Source organism: Choloepus didactylus, chromosome 2 (genome assembly GCF_015220235.1).
Source record: "Choloepus didactylus isolate mChoDid1 chromosome 2, mChoDid1.pri, whole genome shotgun sequence".
Lineage (NCBI taxonomy): Eukaryota > Metazoa > Chordata > Mammalia > Pilosa > Megalonychidae > Choloepus > Choloepus didactylus.
The window spans coordinates 117,778,038-117,797,105 of record NC_051308.1 but is presented as its reverse complement, the minus strand read 5'-3'; the positions used below and the strand labels follow the sequence as shown (position 1 = coordinate 117,797,105).

Genomic DNA, 19,068 nt, shown 5'->3' with positions numbered 1-19,068 from the left:
TATCTGACCTGCTGAGGAAATAATTTGGTGAAATAAATCCAGAAAGCAGAGAAAATGCTTCATTACTTTAAATAGCAGTACTAAGCCCATTATAACCTCTAAATCATCCTTTCTCTGAGTTTGCGAAAGCTGCTAACTTACCCATTTGGAGCTCAAGAGTACGATATCATCTGCCCCTACCAGCAGTCTCACGCATTGCAGAATGTGTAATTGTTATCTATGTGTTTTGGATTATACATTACAAAATTTTAAAAATAAGATCTTATCATATTTCATCATTAAACCAAAATTGTGCTGTGAAAAAAAATGAAAGAAAAAAAAAAGAATCTAGTTACTGCCTTTTCTGCTTCCAAAGTCCAGAGTGCAGAATTACTCCATAAATATGCTAATCTACAACCATCAGTCACAAGTACTCTGAATCCATGCCAACTCATCTAATAGTAATTAGAGATCAATATCAGACTACAAAGAAAGGCAGCCTCTCTACATGAGGCCCTCATATAACCAACACCCAAGACATGAAAAAGCTAAATAAAAACTTAGCAATCCAGCTGGTGGAATAATTTTTAACCATTGTTATTGCCGCTGTGGAAGGATATTAAACTAAGATGTAACCACAGAGGCAGAAGGGGAAGAGAGGGTAAGGACTCTTGGGTAACATTCAACCTGGACATTATTCACTTTCCACTGAACTCCACACTGATCTAGAAAACACTCTGAACCTCAAAACCAGGAGAAAGCAACATGCCCGGGGAACTTGACCAGATATATCTGCATGGTGTTCACTTTTGAGAAATGCTGCTTATCCAGCATTTGCATGCATCTGTGTAATAAGACAAAAAAAAAAAAAAATCACTAGAATTTTGTTAGAAAAATACAATTGGTAGAAACTGCATGATGCTAAGTTGACAACTCCAAACAGGCTGAGAATTCCCTAAATTTATCAACTTTGACACCAGGGGTTCATGCCGTATGCCAGCCATATTGGCCTTCTTTCAGAGTCGGCCTCACAAAGCCTTGGCACGTGTTATCTCTTCTAACTAAAAGTCCCCACCACCACCACCATCACTCCCCCTGACCTCACTTTACCTAGCTAATGTCTACCTAAGCTAACTGGAAAACCTTCCATTCCCCCAGCCCCAGCCAGGTAACTTTCCCAATTATAACTGACTTTGGTAATTATTTGCTTAGGGTCATCTCCTCCCAAACTGTAAAGCCCCACAAGGTCATTCCTGGCAGCAAGCCTGATATACAACAGGTACTTCGAGATCTGTCGAATAAGTGACTCCTATGGAGAACCATGTGATCCAAGTGGACCCAAGCCAACAATTGTCAAACTGCACTGGTGGTCTCGAGTAGGTAGAATTGGGAAGCAGATCCTCCTTTTCTTCCAGGGCCCGTGATATTTATATTCTAATGGGAAATCCTGCTAATGGGAAATTGGAAGTTGAGCACAATAGTACAAAACAATTACCAGCAAGTCGTGAGATGAGGCCAAGAACACAGATCAAAGAGGTTAAAGATGGTGCTGAAGGGCTACTGTGAGGCATGTCCCAAAAGAGCACAAAAGCCAAATGGGCAAGTTTGCTTTTTTAAAATTTTTGCTCCCAGGTCAGCAAGACTTGACAATTTTCAAAAAAAGATGAGGTCAATACAAGAAGGAGCATTTCAGACATGGAAACATGGTTGGGGAGGGGAGCAGGGGCACCTCTCTCCCTTTGGATAGGTCTTTCCCATCTTGAAGTGGACACATGGCACTAACTTCTGTTATGCCCTTAAGGATTGAAAATTATTAACTAATATGTTTTGCTCTGATTACATGCCTCTGAACATGTCTGGTTTACCTAAATGGAGAATACAGCCCACCACAGACTACGATATGCTTCTATAACTATTGTTTTTCACTGTGGATTAAGTATGCAGATTGTGGTTGGCTTCCAAATAGCTCACCTCTGAAGATGTGCTCTTACACCTTTTCCCGGCATTTTGGTTCGCATGATGACATTTCCTGTTTTAAGTAGCACAATGCTGTGTTATGACTTTTATATACCAGCCTCAAGGGCTTAATGTGAATATAACCTGAGACATAATACCTACTCTGGACAAACTGACAAATCAAGTCTGAGCCTTCAGGAGTGAGGACCTGCCCCTGGGTTTGGGGAAACGCACCACACCAGAGAAATGGGAACATTCCTAGGAAGCAATTTGGGAGATGCTAACAGTTGTCTCTCCAGCAATGTAGCAATCCATTATTTCCCTCATTAGATTCCTACCTAATTCCCTACAGGCAAGAAAAATTATCTTAAGATGAAGGGGGTGGGGGGTGGTTAATAGAAATAAAGCTATGCTATGTGATAAAAAGTTAGTGACTGAATCCCAAAGAGACAGCATAAAAGAAAGAAATCCTATCATCTTTAGCAAGGAAGAGATAAAGGCAATTCAATTTCGTCCTTCTTCAAAAATATGATGCCTAGAGCTAATCCTATATCTTTACTGCACATAATATCACCACACTTAAGGCCACCTGGATTCTTCCTTTGAAAAGCCATACCTATGGAAATTCTATTACTCGAGTATATTTACTTTAAATAATTAGTACCTAAAGTAGAAGGATTAAAAAAAAAGTAGAAGGATAGATAGGGCCCTAAAGTATATATTTACTAACTGTACTTCCCCACTGTGATCATTACTGTTTGGTCTTAGCCAGGGATAGATTTGAAATGTGAAATTAATGAAATACATTCAATTGAGAATTATCTGGAATGCACATAATCTGCCTATCTAGGAAATCCTTTGGCCCACTGGTACAGAGTACCCCTCCTTACCTCCTGCCACCATAAATGATACTTTGTCCTGTATGGCAACACTATGGGCTGAAGTTTAATGTATGTCTACTTTGCTTATCTAAGTGTTCTGCAAGTTGGGAGAGAAATGGAGTCAATATTGAATTGAGGCCCCTGCGGAGAGGATAACCTCATGTTGCTGATAGAACTGCTTCCTTGAAAACAGCCAAATCATTCTGATGGCTTCCCCCAAACTGTCATCTTGCTTTACAAGACATCATGAACTTGTATTTCTACCCCTCACTTTTTGGGGGGTGATATCTAGACTACTGTGAGAGCTCTCCTGCCTCCAAGTCCCTCCCGATCACTGCCTTGAGACACACTTCCCCACTGTTCTCTCATCATGTCCCTAAAAAGATCATTCAAGAAACAAAGTCCAGATTCCTTGCTCAAGCAATGAGACTCAGCACAATCCAGCCCCCACCTCATCCCCCCTCTGCTCCTCAGCAGATGCCAAACTTGTCAATGCACAGTCACCCAGCCAGCCCGCCCTTTGCTCATGCAGCACATCCACTCTGGCTACTTATTCACAGTAGGTGCTAGGTAAACATTTTTTTCCAAGTGAATGAACTCAAGACCTACCTATTTTCAAGGCACAGTTAAATTTTTGATTATCTACAAATCCTTTCCTGACTGCCGCTCCTTTCTCCGAATTTCAACTATCATTCACATACTCAGCAAGTTCGGTTTAGCATATACTGTGGGGCCACAATTGAGGCTCAACCCAGATTAGACACTGTCCTGTCCTTAAAGAGCCCAGAGTTCAGTGGGGAGGGTTATGAAATATAACTACTATGGTGAGTGAATATTTAAATGAAAAATGTTTTTATTGTTATACAATATTTACTGAGCTCCTACTAGGCTCCAGGCACCAGCCTAGGTACTTTTTGTGATTTCTCATTTAATCCTAATAGTCCATTTTACAAGGAAAGGGGACTCTGAAAAGTTAAGTTGGTGTTGCACGGCTATTTGAACAATCAGCAGAGTCTGGATTCAAACCCAGTTCATTGTGGGCTCCTCCTACCATCTACACAGCCTCCCAACTGTGAAGGGTATGGTATGTTATGCGAACACAAGTAGTTAGGCTGAGGAGAGGACGGGGGAAGTTTCCAGTAGTGTTTAGGCTTAAACAGATAGAAGGGAAGGCATCCCAAGCAGAAGGAACAGCACAGGTAAAGCTGTGTTCAGAGAATGGTGAATGGTTTAGAAAAACCAAAGCACAAGTATAAGTTGAAAGGAAGTAAGTCAGGTTAGACCTTGAAGGGCCTTGACTGAGTCCTGTAGGTGCCTATCACAGAGAAGCTTCAGCATTTATGTTGTGTGTCCCCATCAAGTTAGGCTCCCTATGGGCAGGCACCACAGCCCTTCTCTATAGTCTCACATGTAATACAACTGGTGGAAAGCCCATGGGCTTTTTTGGGTCCATTAGTTTTGTGTTCCCAATAAGACCCTAATAGCCCATGCTTCCACCCAGCTTCATGAATAGAGAGTATCTATGCCTCAGACGAGGCTTAGAGCCCCCAGAAGGCTTAGAAACCCTCCATAGCAGCCATCAAGTCGGCTAGGGGCAATCTTTTCTATTTATCAGAACTCCTTGCCATTGCCTGGGTCCTTTCCTTTCCTGGGCCATGCACATTGCAAAGCTATCTGAAGATCACATAAACAGCTGTACTAAGGATATGCTAGGCACTATGTGCATTCTCCCATCTAATCCTCATAATATAAGAGCTAAATTTGATTATGCACATTTCAAGGAAAAAGAGGTTTAAAGAGTAAAAGTTGGAGTCTGGTCTGGAATGCAGGTTTCCAATTCCAAATCCCTTGCTCCTAATTATTTAGCCACAATACCTACCAGGCAAAGAGATTAAGGAGATCTAGGAAGTCTCTCACCTCATGAAGGATCAAGGAAAGGGGTTGCTGAGATCTTGAGGAAAACAGGTCTAGCTCATATTTGTTACTCTCATCAAATTCCTGTGCAATGAACGTGAAAATCATTTAACCAAGATGTGCCCAGAAAAGTCCATTTCCGTGTGATCAGACTCTGGACTTAAGATGACCCGAGAGAGTTTCAGTGTTCCTCAGCTTCTTTTTCTGAGGAGCAGCTTACCAAAACATTCTGCTTCTATTCTTCCAGCTGCCACACTAACTTCCATTTATCCAAATATCTAAGCAGCTACTCTATGCTAGACACTGTTCTAAGTAATACAAAGGACAAGATCCCTGCTCTCTTGAAGCTTAACATCAGACAAAGGTGGCAGGTAAACAAGATGATAATGACCATGAATGATGAGAGTGGTGGGGTAGAGGGGACTAGCTGATTTACAAAGCCCTTCCTGGGGAGATAACATTTTAATTCATACCCAAATGACAAGGAGGAGATGGCCATGCAATGAGGAGGAAGAGAACATTTCAGAGTTTGTGGCCCTAGGAAGAGCACTCTGAAACCAGGGACCTCGGTGCCCTAAAAGATAGCATGGGAATGCAGGGAGCTAAGGTTCTTGAATACGTCTCAGCACTACTACACTGTTCTCACTCTGGAAACAGAGAGACCATTGGGGGTAACAAACCCAGTCCTACAAAAATTATTCTTTAGAAAATGGACCCGCTTCAGGAGACCAATGCCAATTCTATTTTCCAACCTCCAGCATCTACATTATCCTTGGTGAACTGGGGAGGACATTAGAGATCTTCTAGTCTCAACTCCTTATTTACAGGTAAGTAGAGAGATTACATGACTTGGACAAGATGCCCTGACTACAAGCCTTTGGATATACACATCTGTAATTCAGGGATTTTATGTTTGTGCTTATCATCCCCCCAAACACATTCATAAATGTAATTTTGTTTTCAATACAGTCCTGGGGTAAAGACCAGAGGTTTTCCTTTGATAGATGATGACACTGAAGCTCAAAGTGGCTGAGCTGTCTAACGACCTGTCACTTACAAATGATTCAAACTCCAGGTTATTTGTAATCCAGTCAGTCCTGTGTTTTTTTCTCCTAGAGGGTAAATAGATGCCTAGCAAGTGGTCTGTGAATACAAGGCATCATTACCACTTCATATTTCATGGTGCAAAGAGCATACAAAAGAGCCAGAGATAAGAACAATTTAGTTAGTCATAACACAAAAACTCAAAGTCCCTGCATTATTTGCTTCAGGAAAAGAATATGTGACTCTGGGTGACTAGATAGCCATAGCCAAGACTATGAGACTGGGAGTGGTTGGTGCCACAACGTGGAGACTGCAAATAAAGAAGAATGTGTTCCTCTTGTGGGGCCAATCCGGACCAGGACTCTCCACAGCTGGTAAACCCATAAGTGAAAGTTATACTTAAGCCCCTTGACTCTTCTGCTTAGGAAATAAGCTGCTAGCAGTTCCCAAACCTGCCTGCACATCAGAATCATCTGAGGGGACTTGAGAAAAAAAAAATTTTTTAAGTTGATTTCCAGACCTACACAAGACTCAAAGAATGAAAATCTCCAAAAGAGAGAGCTGACCTAGAAATCCACTGGTTTTTTCTTCATTGCTTGGTGTTATATATAACATGATAAAAGGAGGGGAGATGCCTGTTTTTATTATCCATTGGGAAAGTTAAGTTAGGTTGTATCCTTTAAGGGCTGCTTCTGTAAGAAACTCTTCTCTAATACCCAAAACCCTTGCGAAGTGGGGAAGGTTCTGGGGTATAACGTCCTGGTGATTCACGAAGTCTCTTGTCTCACTCTCCGAGGCCAAACATCAAACCCCATATGAACCTGGGAAAACTTTTTCTGACAATCAGTTCACCAACTCCTTTGTAGGGCAGATCCTAACCTGCAAAGGTCAGGAGCGCCTCCAGCAGAGAGAATCTCAATGCATGTACACTATGTCCCCCATTCCAAGGGGCCTGGCTCCTTCCCCATGGGCCTCTATTCTGCCCTGGATGGCCAGCTACTGGCTTGGAAAAGTAAAAAGGAAGAGAAGGCAGTCCAGGCCCAGGCAGCCAGCACCCTCAGCCAGGGGGAAGCAGAGTCAGAAGTTCTTACCTGGATCCGGAAGGGAGCGGAGCGTCTCCTTTCGTTTGGGAATTCTCTCTCTGCTGGTGAGCGGTAGTCTTGGAACTCACTGGACTTTGAACAAAGATCGATTTAAAAGCTAATGTATTTAACAGGGACGTGTGGTCTGAGTTCAAGTGACCTCTGTCCTGCTTACAGTCAGCTGGCTGAACCCTCAGCTAGGAAAGCCTGAAAACCCCTCAACTATCTCCGATGCTCTGGCCCACCTGCCTCATTGCCTGGGGATGCCGCTCTTTGCCTGCCCCTCCCAGGGAATGAGAAGAAAGAGGGGAGGAGGGAAGCCCAGGAGGGAGAAAATGCCTTTGCCTTCCTCAGTTCTCTCCCTTAGGCAGATGCCTTGGTCACACCCAACCAACACTCAATTCCCTTAGGAGCTTCCACTATCCCTCGTCCCAAGCTCCTGGCTGAGCTTGGCTGCCATCACTGACCATGCACACACACAAGCCCTCCTGAGGAGCAGCAGCCTGTGCAATCCCCACTCACGGTCCCTGCAGCAGGCCATTAAGCCCCAGGCAGTGGGGCAAGTTCCCTTGACTTGCCCATCCTTCTTCCCCTCACCCTAGGCGTTCTTACTTGCTTGCTCCCTGGGAGCTCACCAGCAAAGCTCATGCTAATATTTCCCAGACTTCCTTTCTCCTCTTATTTATACTTTTCTTCTCTCTCTCTCACCTGAGGATGCTGTTTCTCTTCTCCAAGCTACTGACAATCATCTTCCCCTTCCACACACTCAGAGCCTCTCAGAAGAGCCCAGCGGGGTGGGTGGAAGGCATTTTGAAAAGCTCCTCAGCCCAGCTGAACGACAGTGGGTGGGGTCGGTGTGTTCAGCATCCAGCCCCAGGAAGGATCAGCAGCTGATCCCTATCAGCTGCACCCACACAGGCAAAGCTAGCACCTGCGCCAGGTTTCTCACCGATCTGGATCCTCAGCCCACACTGGAAATCAGTGCCAGAGATTGCTCCAGGCAGTGAGCAAAGGCAAACTTCAGGCTGAGGACTGGGTGGCCTGTCCTCCACCCAACTGGAAGGGGTGCTTGCCTTTACTGGGCATTGGCTTTGTCCCCAACAAAGACAAGGAGTAAATGGTTATAAATAACAAACATCTCAGCAGTTTTCTGTTACCAGGTCACTTTTCACCTTGTGGCTGTGCCCTCTGGGCCTCCTGCCTATTTTCCAAAGCTGCAGGGAAAATGGGAAAATCTAGATTTAGGATCAGAACACCTGCGTTCAAATTTTGGCTCTGCCATTTCCCAGGTGTTTCATATAGGATCATTCACTTTTAACACTCTGATTCTAATTTACCTCTATCATCTATAAAAAGCTGTTATTATGTTGTTGTTAGGAATTTCTTTTTTATATTGAGTCATATTTCTCTGACCATTACCCATAGTCGTAACGTTCCCTCTGGAACCTTAGTCTACACACTCTTATTCTACATAGCAGCTCTTCGTATATTTGAAGGCCGATACACCCCCATATGCCTTCTTTTCTCTGGGATTCACTGAAGGCCCTTCATCCCTAGGTGATCTGCCTATGCCATGACTTCAACACTTTTTATCACACTAGGCCCCTAGCTGATTTGTCACTGTCCCTCTTAAAATCTAGGGCCTATAGAGGAAACTTTTTAGATGAAGGAACTATCCTATATCTTGAGTGTAGGATTGGCTACACGAATGTCTATAATTACCAAAATTCATCAAACTATACACCTAAAATAGGTAAATTATATTGTATGTAAATAATACCTTAATTTTAAAAGAGAGAAAAAAAAAAGCAGTCCTCACAGTAGCATTCACACTCAGCCTTCAACCAAGAGGCTTCTCAGACTCACCCTTCAGTGACAGCACCAATAGCCACAAATCTTTAGACTGGAAATAGAAGAGGTCCTGAAATGCAGACACAGTGTTAGTTCAAAATCAAATAAAAATGAGTAATTTTTTTAAATGCCAAATAAAACCTTTTCCCAACAGGATGAACTGAATGAGATTTGCCTTCAATAAAATTTGGATTTTAAAAAAATTTCGTGGGCCCCAGTCAAGATGGTGGAGTGAGACCCTACAGGATCCGTCTCTCTATATAAGCTTTGAATAACCATCAAGAACTGACAGAGTTCCCCACACTCAACCAACCACCCTCAGTAGCCTAGCCAGAGACTTTGTTCCCACAAATAGGGCCTGCCACCCCACTGACAGCCTGAAGCAATTACAGAAGACCGGCCATTGGCCCAAATTCCCTTAAGATTAAGGAGAGTTATAAGTCTCTCAGAGGGAAATGAGATAGGGTTAGAATTAGGGCAGTGGCTTGGCTGAGCAAAGGGCAAATTCCCAAAAGCAGTCAAGGAGTGGTTTGGTCCACTCCCCAGAAGGTCCAAACAAGGAGAAAGATACCACCTGGAGCCAAATGACTCCTACCTGATTGAGTCATCTACAGAGAAGGGTGGAGCCAACCAACCCACTCAAATGCACTGTCTACCACCAGGCACCACCCTGGAGAGAAGGGAGGGTAGGAGAAAGCCCCGAACAAGGAAGGGGGACGGGGATAAGTAAAGCTAATCTGTAAAAGCAAATGGGCCCACAAAGCCAGGGCCTCTCACCTTTCTCACCTCTGTCTTTGCAAAAGCACCTAAACGCTCCTCTCCCATGTGTACCTAATAAAGTCTCTACCTGCTTACTTAAAAAAAAAAAAAAAAAAAAAAAAAGCTGGCAGAAACAACTTTCTCAAAGCTCCAGAAAACAGTTAAAGGACTGCAGTCAAAGGGCAAGCACCGAATCAAGAAAAAAGGCTATCAAAAAGGGTAGGATCTCCTTCCACAACCCCTTACCGTCTCAGCCTGGAGGTCATCTGCACTCACAGTGAGGATTCCTGTTCCTGGTTCCAGAGGGAGCAGAATGGCCTTTGTGCACAAGTTGGGAGCATGTGTGTCTGGGGCAATCTGTCTGGTGGTGGCCTGAGGGACTCTCTATCCCAGTACTTGCCCTGCATGCAGAAGGCAGCTCAGAGAGCTGTCCTACAGAACACTGTGGAAGAGCAGTCAAGTCGTGCTGCCTGGGGCAGGGAATTGCTGGCTGTAAAACATACAGCGCAGGACCTTGAGAAGAGGGGACATTTGTAGCCCCATATGCTTATGTAGAAAGGATCCTGGAGGCCCTTATGTTTTGTCCTACAGCTATTGTCTTACAGCCATTGTATGGGTAAGCCCTGAAGGAAAGCACTTTCAGGGTCAATCTGCAAAGTCTGGGAAAGGTGTTTTCTTTTTTCAGTTTCTTTTTTTTTTTTTTTTTTTCTGTTAGCTCCTCCCATTCAAGGACAGAACACTAGCTGTGGAAACAACCTTAAGGAACAGATGTAATTTGGAATTTATGATGTAAGCAATTCCAACCAATTGGAATATAAACTATAAACTTTGTATCAATGTTAAATTTCTTGAACTGGGTAACTGCATTTAAGGTGGTTACATAAGTGAACATCCTTGTTCTTAGGAAATGTGCATGGTCATAGAGAGTAAATTTCAGCAATAACACATCAAAATATCAAAATGTCCAGGTTTCAACAAAAGGTTACCAAACATCAAAGAAAAAGGAAGCAATGGCCCAGGAAAAGGAGAAGATTAAAGTATTAGAACCCATCAGTGAAGAGAACCAGACCTGGGACATAGCAGACAAAGACTTTTTAAAAATGGTCCTAAATGTGCTCAGAGAACTAAAGGAAAACATGGACACAGAACTAACAGAAAGCAGGAAAAAAATAGATGAACACAAAGAGAATTCAATGGAGAGATGGAAAAGGAAACAGAACAGACCTAAAGACCATAGAAACAGAAATTTAAAATTCCCTAGAAGAGTTTAACAGCAGATTGGAGCTGGCAAGAGAAACAATCAGTGACCTTAAAGAGAAGACAATTAAAATCATTCAGTCTGAGAAGCAGAAGGATGAAAGAATGAAGAAAGGGAGCAGAATCTGAGGAGCCTATGGGACACCATCAAGTGTACCAATATACACACTTTGGGAGTCCCAGAAGGAGAAGAAAGAGAGAAAAAAACAGAATATTCATGGAAATAATGGCTGAAAACTTCCCCAATTTAATGAAGAACATGAATATGCACACCGGAGACACTCAATGAACTCCAAACAAGATAAACCCAATAGACTATGGGATATTACAATCAGACTGCTGAAGGCTAAAAATCAAGAATTCTGAAAGCCACACGAGAGAAGTAACATGTCATGGACAAGGGAACTTGACTAGATTAAGTGCTGATTTCTCATCAGAAACCATGGAGGCAAGAAGACAGTGGGATGACATATTTAAAGTGCTGAAAGCAAAAATTTAACAACCAAGAATTCTATATCTGGCAAAATTGTCTTTGAAAAATGAGGGACACATTAAGACATTTCCAGATAAACAAAAGCTGAGGGAGTTTGTCACCACTAGACTGGGCCTACAAGAGATGCTAAAGAATTCTGCAAGTTGAAAGAAAAGGACAGTAGACAATTGATAAAAGCCACATGTAGAAATAAACATCTCCCATGAGGATAAAGACATAAGTAAATTTAAATGCCAGTACAACTGCATTTTTTATTTGTAACTTCACTTTTTACTTCCTACAGGATCTAAAAGGCAGATGCATAAAATGTATCAGTAGTTTGGGACTCTAAATATGTAATTTGTGACAAGAACTACATAAAGGTGGGGGGGACGGAGGGGTATAGGAACATAGTTTATGTATGTTATTGAATTTAAGTTGATACCAAAACAAATGAGATTGTTATAGACTTAGTATGTTAAATTTAAACCCCATAGTAAGTACAAAGAAAATATCAGAGAACATGCAAGCTCATAGAGACAGAAATTAGAGTACAGGTTGCCAAGGGTGGGGGTGCCGATGGAATGGAGAGTTAGTGCATGAAGGATGTAGGGTTTCTAATTAGGGAGATGGGAAAATTTCAGTAATGGAAGGTGGTGTGAATGTGATTAATCCCATTGAATGGTATGCTTGGAAGTGGTTGACATGGGAAAGTTTATGTTGCATATGTGTTCCCACAATTAAACAAAGAAAAGTAAAAGCAACTAAAGAGACAATGTCAATTAAATGCAATACATGATCTGGGATAGGATCTAGCAAGAGAGGCAAAAATGCTCAGTGGAACATTATTGGGACACATGAAAAAATTGGAATATAGACTGTAAGCTTTATATCAATGTTAAATTTTTTGAACTTGATAAATGCATTTAAGGTGGTTATATAAGTGAATATCCTTGTTCTTAGGAAATGTACAGGGAAGTATTAAGGGTTCAAGGAGCATGATGTGTGCAACCTGCTCTCAAGTGTTCAGAAAATGGATAGATAGATAGATAGATAGATAGATAGATAGATAGATAGAATGATATAGCAAATGTGACAAAAAGTTAAAACTGGTGGATCTGGGTATCTGGGAGTCAGAGCTTTGTTGGAGTTCTCTGCATGGGGTTTGTATATTTTTGTAACTGATTAATAGTAGCTTTTTAAATGTAAACTTAAAACTGTAAGCAAGCTATGAATGTGAGCTCTAGTCTCACAGAGGAGCAATATGTAAATGTAAAATCTGCACCCAGAAATGAAGACACCTTCATCTATTGCCCCAGATATGGAGGAACCTTACCACAGGTATCACAGAGGATGTAAATCCTAAAGGAAGTAGAAAATAACTGAGATAAAAACAAAAAACAAACAAGAAAACAAAAACACCTACTGAAGTTCTCCTGACCTCTGTTACCTGTTAACTAAGATGATTATCTTTCTTTGTCTCTAGTGTGTATAACAGCCAGTTGAAAAATCACTAAAGGGAGGCAGATTTGGGAAGGAAATCTCCCCTGCCCTTCCCCTGTCATAAATAAACCTCTTTTTGCTCTTCAGCTGTTCGGTGTGTCTGTACATTTGGCCGCACCAAGCGACAAACCCAGATGTGGGGAAAGCCCCATCTACAACTCTACTGCAAATTTGAATGTATTTCAAAATAAAAAGATTTAAAAAAAATTTTCATTCCTATAACTGAATCCAGTGATCTGATTAATGCAGAAAACAGTCTATTTATGACATTAATGAGAAGGTAAAATAATATTTATTGAGTATCCATTATGAGCCAGGTGCTACGGAAGGCCCTTAGATCCATTATTCTGTTTACCCTCATCATGACCCTATGAGACGATATCTCCATTTTATGGATAAAGAAGCTTAAGTTCTTCTAGCTAATTATCCTGCCCAAGATCACTTGGATCCGAAGGATTAAGGAGCCAGAATTGGAATCCTGACTGTCTACTTAAGTAGTGTCAGTTCACCTCTATGCTAGGGCCTCCCACCATCAAAAAAAGGAATGCATTCTCCTTCCCTAGAGGCAGAAGAATCTGTGAAAAGTGTTACAGAAAGATGTCCTGCATCATTAGGAAGATTGGAGTGGGCAATTTCTCCAGTCCCTTCCAACCCTAAGATTCTGTGACCCTAAATATCATGGGCACTGAGGCAACTCTACTCATGAAGGCATGTGGTATAAGTTCTGGTGCATGTGTAGAGAGCATGTAGTTAAATTATGAGCATAGGCTTTGGAATCAAAGATGCTGTACTTGAAAAAATATATGATACACTTTACCTAGTATTTCTATGACCTTTTTATTAGAAGCATGTTCAGACTATCTAGTCTGTCATATTTCCTGAAATAGTTCCACTGCTTAGTAGTTAATTAGCCTTTCAAAGCTTCAGCTGTCTCATCTGTGAAATAAAGACAATAATGACAACCTCATAGGATTGTTTGGAGAATTAAGTAAGAAGACATTTGTTAAGTGCCCAGAACCTGATAAATTCTCAGTACATAACGACATTATTATCATTTTTGAAAGAAAAAGCTCTCTTAATTTACAGGCACATGTTGTACAAACAGGCTGGTGAAAATAAACAAGCTGGAGGTACACAAAGGGCAACTCCGGATTTTAGAGCTTTATGGATGGCATTCCTCCCTGCCCACAACACAATATTCTGTGCAACTAGTCAGAAACAGAAAACTAGAAATATTTCCCTTTTCCCCATCACAATGCACATAGAAAGTGACAATATTTGTATAGTTCACTAGGGTAAACAGATGAGGCTCTTCAAGGCTGCCCCAGACTCTGCCCACACTTACCAAAGGTTGAGAGGAACAATAATTTGGTGTGTTTGTAGAAAACTATAAAATATCATTGAGAACAACCAAAGAAAATCTAGGTAAATGATGATTATGCCATATTCATGGGTTGGAAGATTCAATAATGTAAAGATGTCAATTCTCTCCAAATTGACCTACAGATTAATGTAATTCTGATCAGACTTCCGACAAGGTTGGTTGGTTAGTTAGTTACTTTTTTGTTTGTTTTTTTGTTTTGTTTTTTTTGTTTTTTGTTTTGTTTTGTTTTGTTTTGTTTGGCGGAACTTGACAGGCTGGTTCTGAAAAATAAGAATAAGGAAGGAGTTGCTCTACTGGATATCAAAACATTAGAGTGACAATAATTACTACAATACAGCATTGGCACAAGATAAACAAATGGACAAATGAAACATATTGGAAAGCCCAGAAACAGGCCAGTACATATATGACAGTTGATTTATGACAAAGAACAGAGGGAAAGGATGGTCCTTTTCAATAAATGATTCTGGTGCCTGTCTTTTGTGTTTGGCTTATTTTATTCAACAAGATGTTTTCTAAATTCATCCATTTTGCTGTGTATGGCTATAGTTCATTTGTTTTCATTCTATGACTCCATCTATACAATGCTCACTTATGAGGCAGAACTTTGGGGACGCCTGCTTAAGTGGTAACTCAGGATCTTGACTTTTGGGGCCACTGGTAAGATTCTAGTTCTTGAGCTCAGTGGTGGTTACACAGGTGTTTATAAGAAATTATTAAGCTATGCATTTTCATTTTATGTACTGTTCTGAATGTATATTATATTTGACAATTAATGAGGTTAAAAGTACAAAATTTCAAAAATCATAATACATATATCACATACTGGCATAAACAACAGAATCTCTTCAAGGCTGAAGTGACTTACCTAAGGGATTCAGCTGCCTCAGCCCTACGTGGCTACCCAAAAGCTGAAAGGATCATTACTTGACATTCCCATAACCCATCTATGGGACACCTCAATTTTTTGACTATGTAACAAGCCCCAGAGAGGTAAAGTGACTTAGCTAATGTCACCCAAAACTCACAGCAACTCTACATCACTCTGCCTGGCTCAGTGGGGATCAACTGGGTGTTCATATGTACAAGATTCCAGACTCCACCCTTCACATTTGGGGTCCATTCTTGGGATCCCCCTGTTTTTATTCCAACTTTGGATCTAATTGTCCCAGTATTACCTTGTCTTTCTAGTAGCTCATTAACTTACTCATAGTCTGGCATTTTAAGCTCCAGTGGTTCTCTGCCCCTGTCCTGTGTCAATGTTTATCAATCTCCCCTCTCTACCCCCTCATGATATTCTGGCCTCATCCACCACCTGGAGAAGCAGTGTGTGTAGTCTGCATACCTTTGGAGGAATTTATTAGGCCAAGGTACAGATGCAGGACTGAGATAAATGTTTTACAGCAGTGGGAGGTACAAGGTGATGGGAGGGAGAAAGGGCAGTGCCTCTCTACTTTGCTGCATCACGCACTATGGTCCCAGATGATTGCTGATCTGAACTTTGTAGTTTTGTCAGCTACAAGGTATCAGATCAGGGAGGCATGAGGACCCCTGGAGACCTGTGAATTATTAACACTTGCAGGCTGCCTGCAAAGGATATTTTAGTAGTCATTCCCTCCCTTTTCCTTTTTTCCAGGTGAGGGGTCAAAATACACAACCCTTTTCCATCAAAAAAGACCCCAAAACAACAACAACTGAAGCACAGAGTGAGAATATGCCATGCTCTGGGTTCCTGCATGCATCAAGTTTCTGGCCACTCTTGGAGCAATGGCCTCTGATTGCCTATTTCTGAGGGAAACAGAAACTGAGCACCAGTGGTCCTTGGGAAGTTTGGATTCTGTCCTAAAGAGCCAGCTTCTCAAGGGCCCCCAGAGAGTCAAGCTTGGATCAGGAGAATAGTGAGGAAAGTGCCAGAAATCTCAAGTCTCAGCCTGACTCTACCCCTCACAGAGAGACTGGGGACTAACCCAACCAGAGTTAAAGGGTCAGTGAGAGAATCAGGTGCCATGAGTAGCCAAGAGGGCCCAATTCTGTGGCATGATTTTCAACCCCCACTCCCCATTCAAAGCCATGCCTCCATTAGAATGGTCCCAGTGACTCCTGACAGTCTTGCATGATAATCAGTACCATGCAAAGGCAATTTATTCCTATTAAACAATGGAAATTTATCAGTTCATGGTTTTGAGGCCAAGAAAAAAGTCCAAATCAAGGTATCATCAAGGCAATTCTGTCTTCTAGAAGACTGGCATTCTGGGCTGGCTACCAGTGATCCTTGGTCCTGGGCTCCTTTATACCTGACAAGGCACATGGCAGCCTCTCCTGGCCTCTCCTTCTCTTCCAGGTTCCTTTGACCTTCAGCTTCTTGTTTCCTGTGGCTTTCTCTCTCTGCCTGAATTTTACTCCTCTTATAAAGGACTCCAGTAATAGGATTAAGACCCATTGTTCCAGTTTGCCAATGCTGCCAGATTGCAAAACACCAGAAATGGATTGGCTTTTTTAAAGGGGGTTTATTTGGTTACACAGTTACAGTCTTAAGGCCATAAAGTGTCCAAGGTAATGCATCAACAATCAGGTACCTTCACTGGAGGATGGCCAATGGCATCCGGAAAACCTCTGTTAGCTGTGAAGGCACATGGCTGGTGTCTGCTCCAAGTTCTGGTTTCAAAATGGCTTTCTCCCAGGATGTTCCTCTCTAGGCCACAGCTCCTCTTCAAAATGTGATTCTCAGTTGCTCCTGGGGCATTTGTCCTCTCTTAGCTTTTCCAGAGCAACAGTCTGCTTTCAACTGGCGTCTTCAAACTGTCTCTCATCTGCAGCTCCTCTCTCAGCATTCTTCAAAGTGTCCCTGTTGACTGGAGCAAGCTCTCTCCTTCTGTCTGAGCTTATATAGTGCTCTAGTAAACTTATCAAGGCCCAGGCTGAATGGGCAGGACCACAACTCCATGGGAATTATCCAATCAGAGTTATCACCTACAGTTGGGTAGGTCGTATCTCTATGGAAACACTTAAAGAATTACAATCCAACCAACACCAATACATCTACCCACACAAGATTGAATCAAAGATAATGGCGTTTTGGGGGACATAATACATTCAAACTGGCACACCCATCCTGACTGAGTTGAACCACACCTTAATTCTTGGTTAAGTAACCTCATCAAACTTTTGATGAAGTAACCTCATCAGAAAGTCCTACTTATAATAGGTTCACACCCACAGGGAATGAAGTTTAAGAACATGTTTTTCTGGGGTACAGAGCTCTAAACCACCAGTGTACACATCCTGTTTTACCTCATTGTTTGAAATTCTAACATTTGCCTTCATTATCCACTGAAGAAGATAAACCTTCTCAGAAGCCCCAGTGAGGATGGGGATATACCTTAGGGTAGATTGCAGCCTCTCCGCCTCTCCCCTCAACCCCCACCAGCTATCAGCATGTCTGCATTTCCACCGGCAGCAAGGAATACTTTGCTAAACACTATATTGTCTTTACCCTTGGCTCAGATTGGAAATAAACTGGAGGGCAAAACGTTAAATCCCTGATTCAAGAATTAGGCATCAAAGGCCTGGGATTCCTGGTGTCTGTGAGAAGGCTGAGGAAGCAAGGGAATCACACAAGTATGGGAGACCAGTTTCCTCAACTCCCTTGGCCAAAGGCAGAGCCTTGCAGAAGCCTTAGAGAGGAGCCCACCACTGAGATTCACATGGCTGTTGCTTGGTGGGAAGCTCCCAAGAGTCAATGTGCCAAGGATGATGGAGAATCTGGAGCTGTGAGGCTATATGAGGGGTTATTTTGTTGCCCTGGAGAAGTGGCCCTGAGTTCACATAGCACAGTGTGGCTTCCTGGTAACAGGGTCCCCACAGACAGAGCTGTGGCAGTACAATCATTTCTGCCACCAGGCTGGTGTGTCCTGGGGAAACCTGGTTATCCCAGAAGGTAATCAGTGTGCAGAGCAGGTGGCAAGGTTTGGACGATTGAGCCCGCTACCCTGCAGGCCTGGGCTCCTGTCAGCAGGAGGGAGGCCCAGCTCCAAAGGAATCTGGTATCCGCTATGACCAAGGAGGGACAGACTCTCCAGGACACGACAGTGACTTGGGCAAACAGATTTTCTCAGCCTTCCATTAAAAAAGGCATGACAGAGTCCCGCATCCGGACAGCCTTGCGGAGCCTTGGAATGTAAGGTGGAGGGTAACAGTGGCAGCAGAAGTGTTGGCCAAGGCAGAAAATGGCCAAGGAAAGGTGCCTTAAAAAGTCCTTTCAAGATAGTCTCAAAGATATAAGGAACAAATGGAAGAGAAAAGGAAAAAAACTTGGCAGAAATTGGCAAACACAAGTCTTTTGCAGCTGCACCTTGCCAAGTTATCACCAGCACTTCTACGCTGCTGAAAAATTACCAAGACAACAATAGAATGCAAATGTTATCTTTGGAAAATGAAAAACTCAAAGTGAGAGAAGCCCAAGATATCATCCTACAGCTGAGAAAAGAAAGTTACTACCTCACATGTCAGCTATAAATATTGAAAGAAAAACTTAGTTCACCACAAACAGAAGAACGTACCCAGAACCAGGAAGTATTTCCCTCTGAAATGAACTCCAACAGTGATAACAACTCCAGGGAACTATCTGCAAAGGATTTACTACAGATTCCTCTTCAGGAAGCTAATCTTCCAGGACAAGGTGAATCATTCCAAATATAAAAGCAAATACCTACTGTTCAAGACAGATTGAAATTTGATTTTGAGTCAAGTGAAGATGAGTCTACTGATAATGTCTTACCTAGAACCTTATCAGTTCCTCACAATTTAAAGAAACATTTTAACAATCTATCAATTTGATACCATGGATAATTTTGAAACTAATCATTTGACAGGGGAATCTTTTGAACTGGAAAGAATTCAATTTGCAGACCCATTCATAAACGTACACATACCTGAAAATGTAGAACAAAACATTTGTCAGTGGAACAAGGACAAAATTACCTTATT

General features: G+C 42.1%; 1 protein-coding gene and 1 pseudogene across 8 annotated transcripts in view; one reads left to right on the top strand and one right to left on the bottom strand.

Moving 5' to 3' along the window:
• PDZK1 (PDZ domain containing 1) overlaps positions 1 to 8,866 on the bottom strand; it is a 51,824-nt gene extending 42,958 nt beyond the window's left edge. For 3 of the 8 annotated variants that reach the window (XM_037826184.1, XM_037826185.1, XM_037826180.1), the window contains exons 1-2: positions 7,565 to 7,778; positions 6,866 to 6,949 (exon numbers count right to left, since the gene is read on the bottom strand). The gene's annotated coding sequence lies outside the window, so the exon portion shown is untranslated. Of the gene's footprint in view, positions 1 to 6,865; positions 7,257 to 7,564; positions 7,779 to 8,722 lie in introns of those variants that run through there. The other 5 variants (XM_037826181.1, XM_037826178.1, XM_037826179.1 and 2 more) reach the window with 4 other exon arrangements.
• A 9,442-nt stretch (positions 8,867 to 18,308) lies between these two features.
• LOC119526780 lies at positions 18,309 to 18,781 on the top strand (annotated as a pseudogene).
• The last annotated feature ends 287 nt before the right edge of the window (positions 18,782 to 19,068 follow it).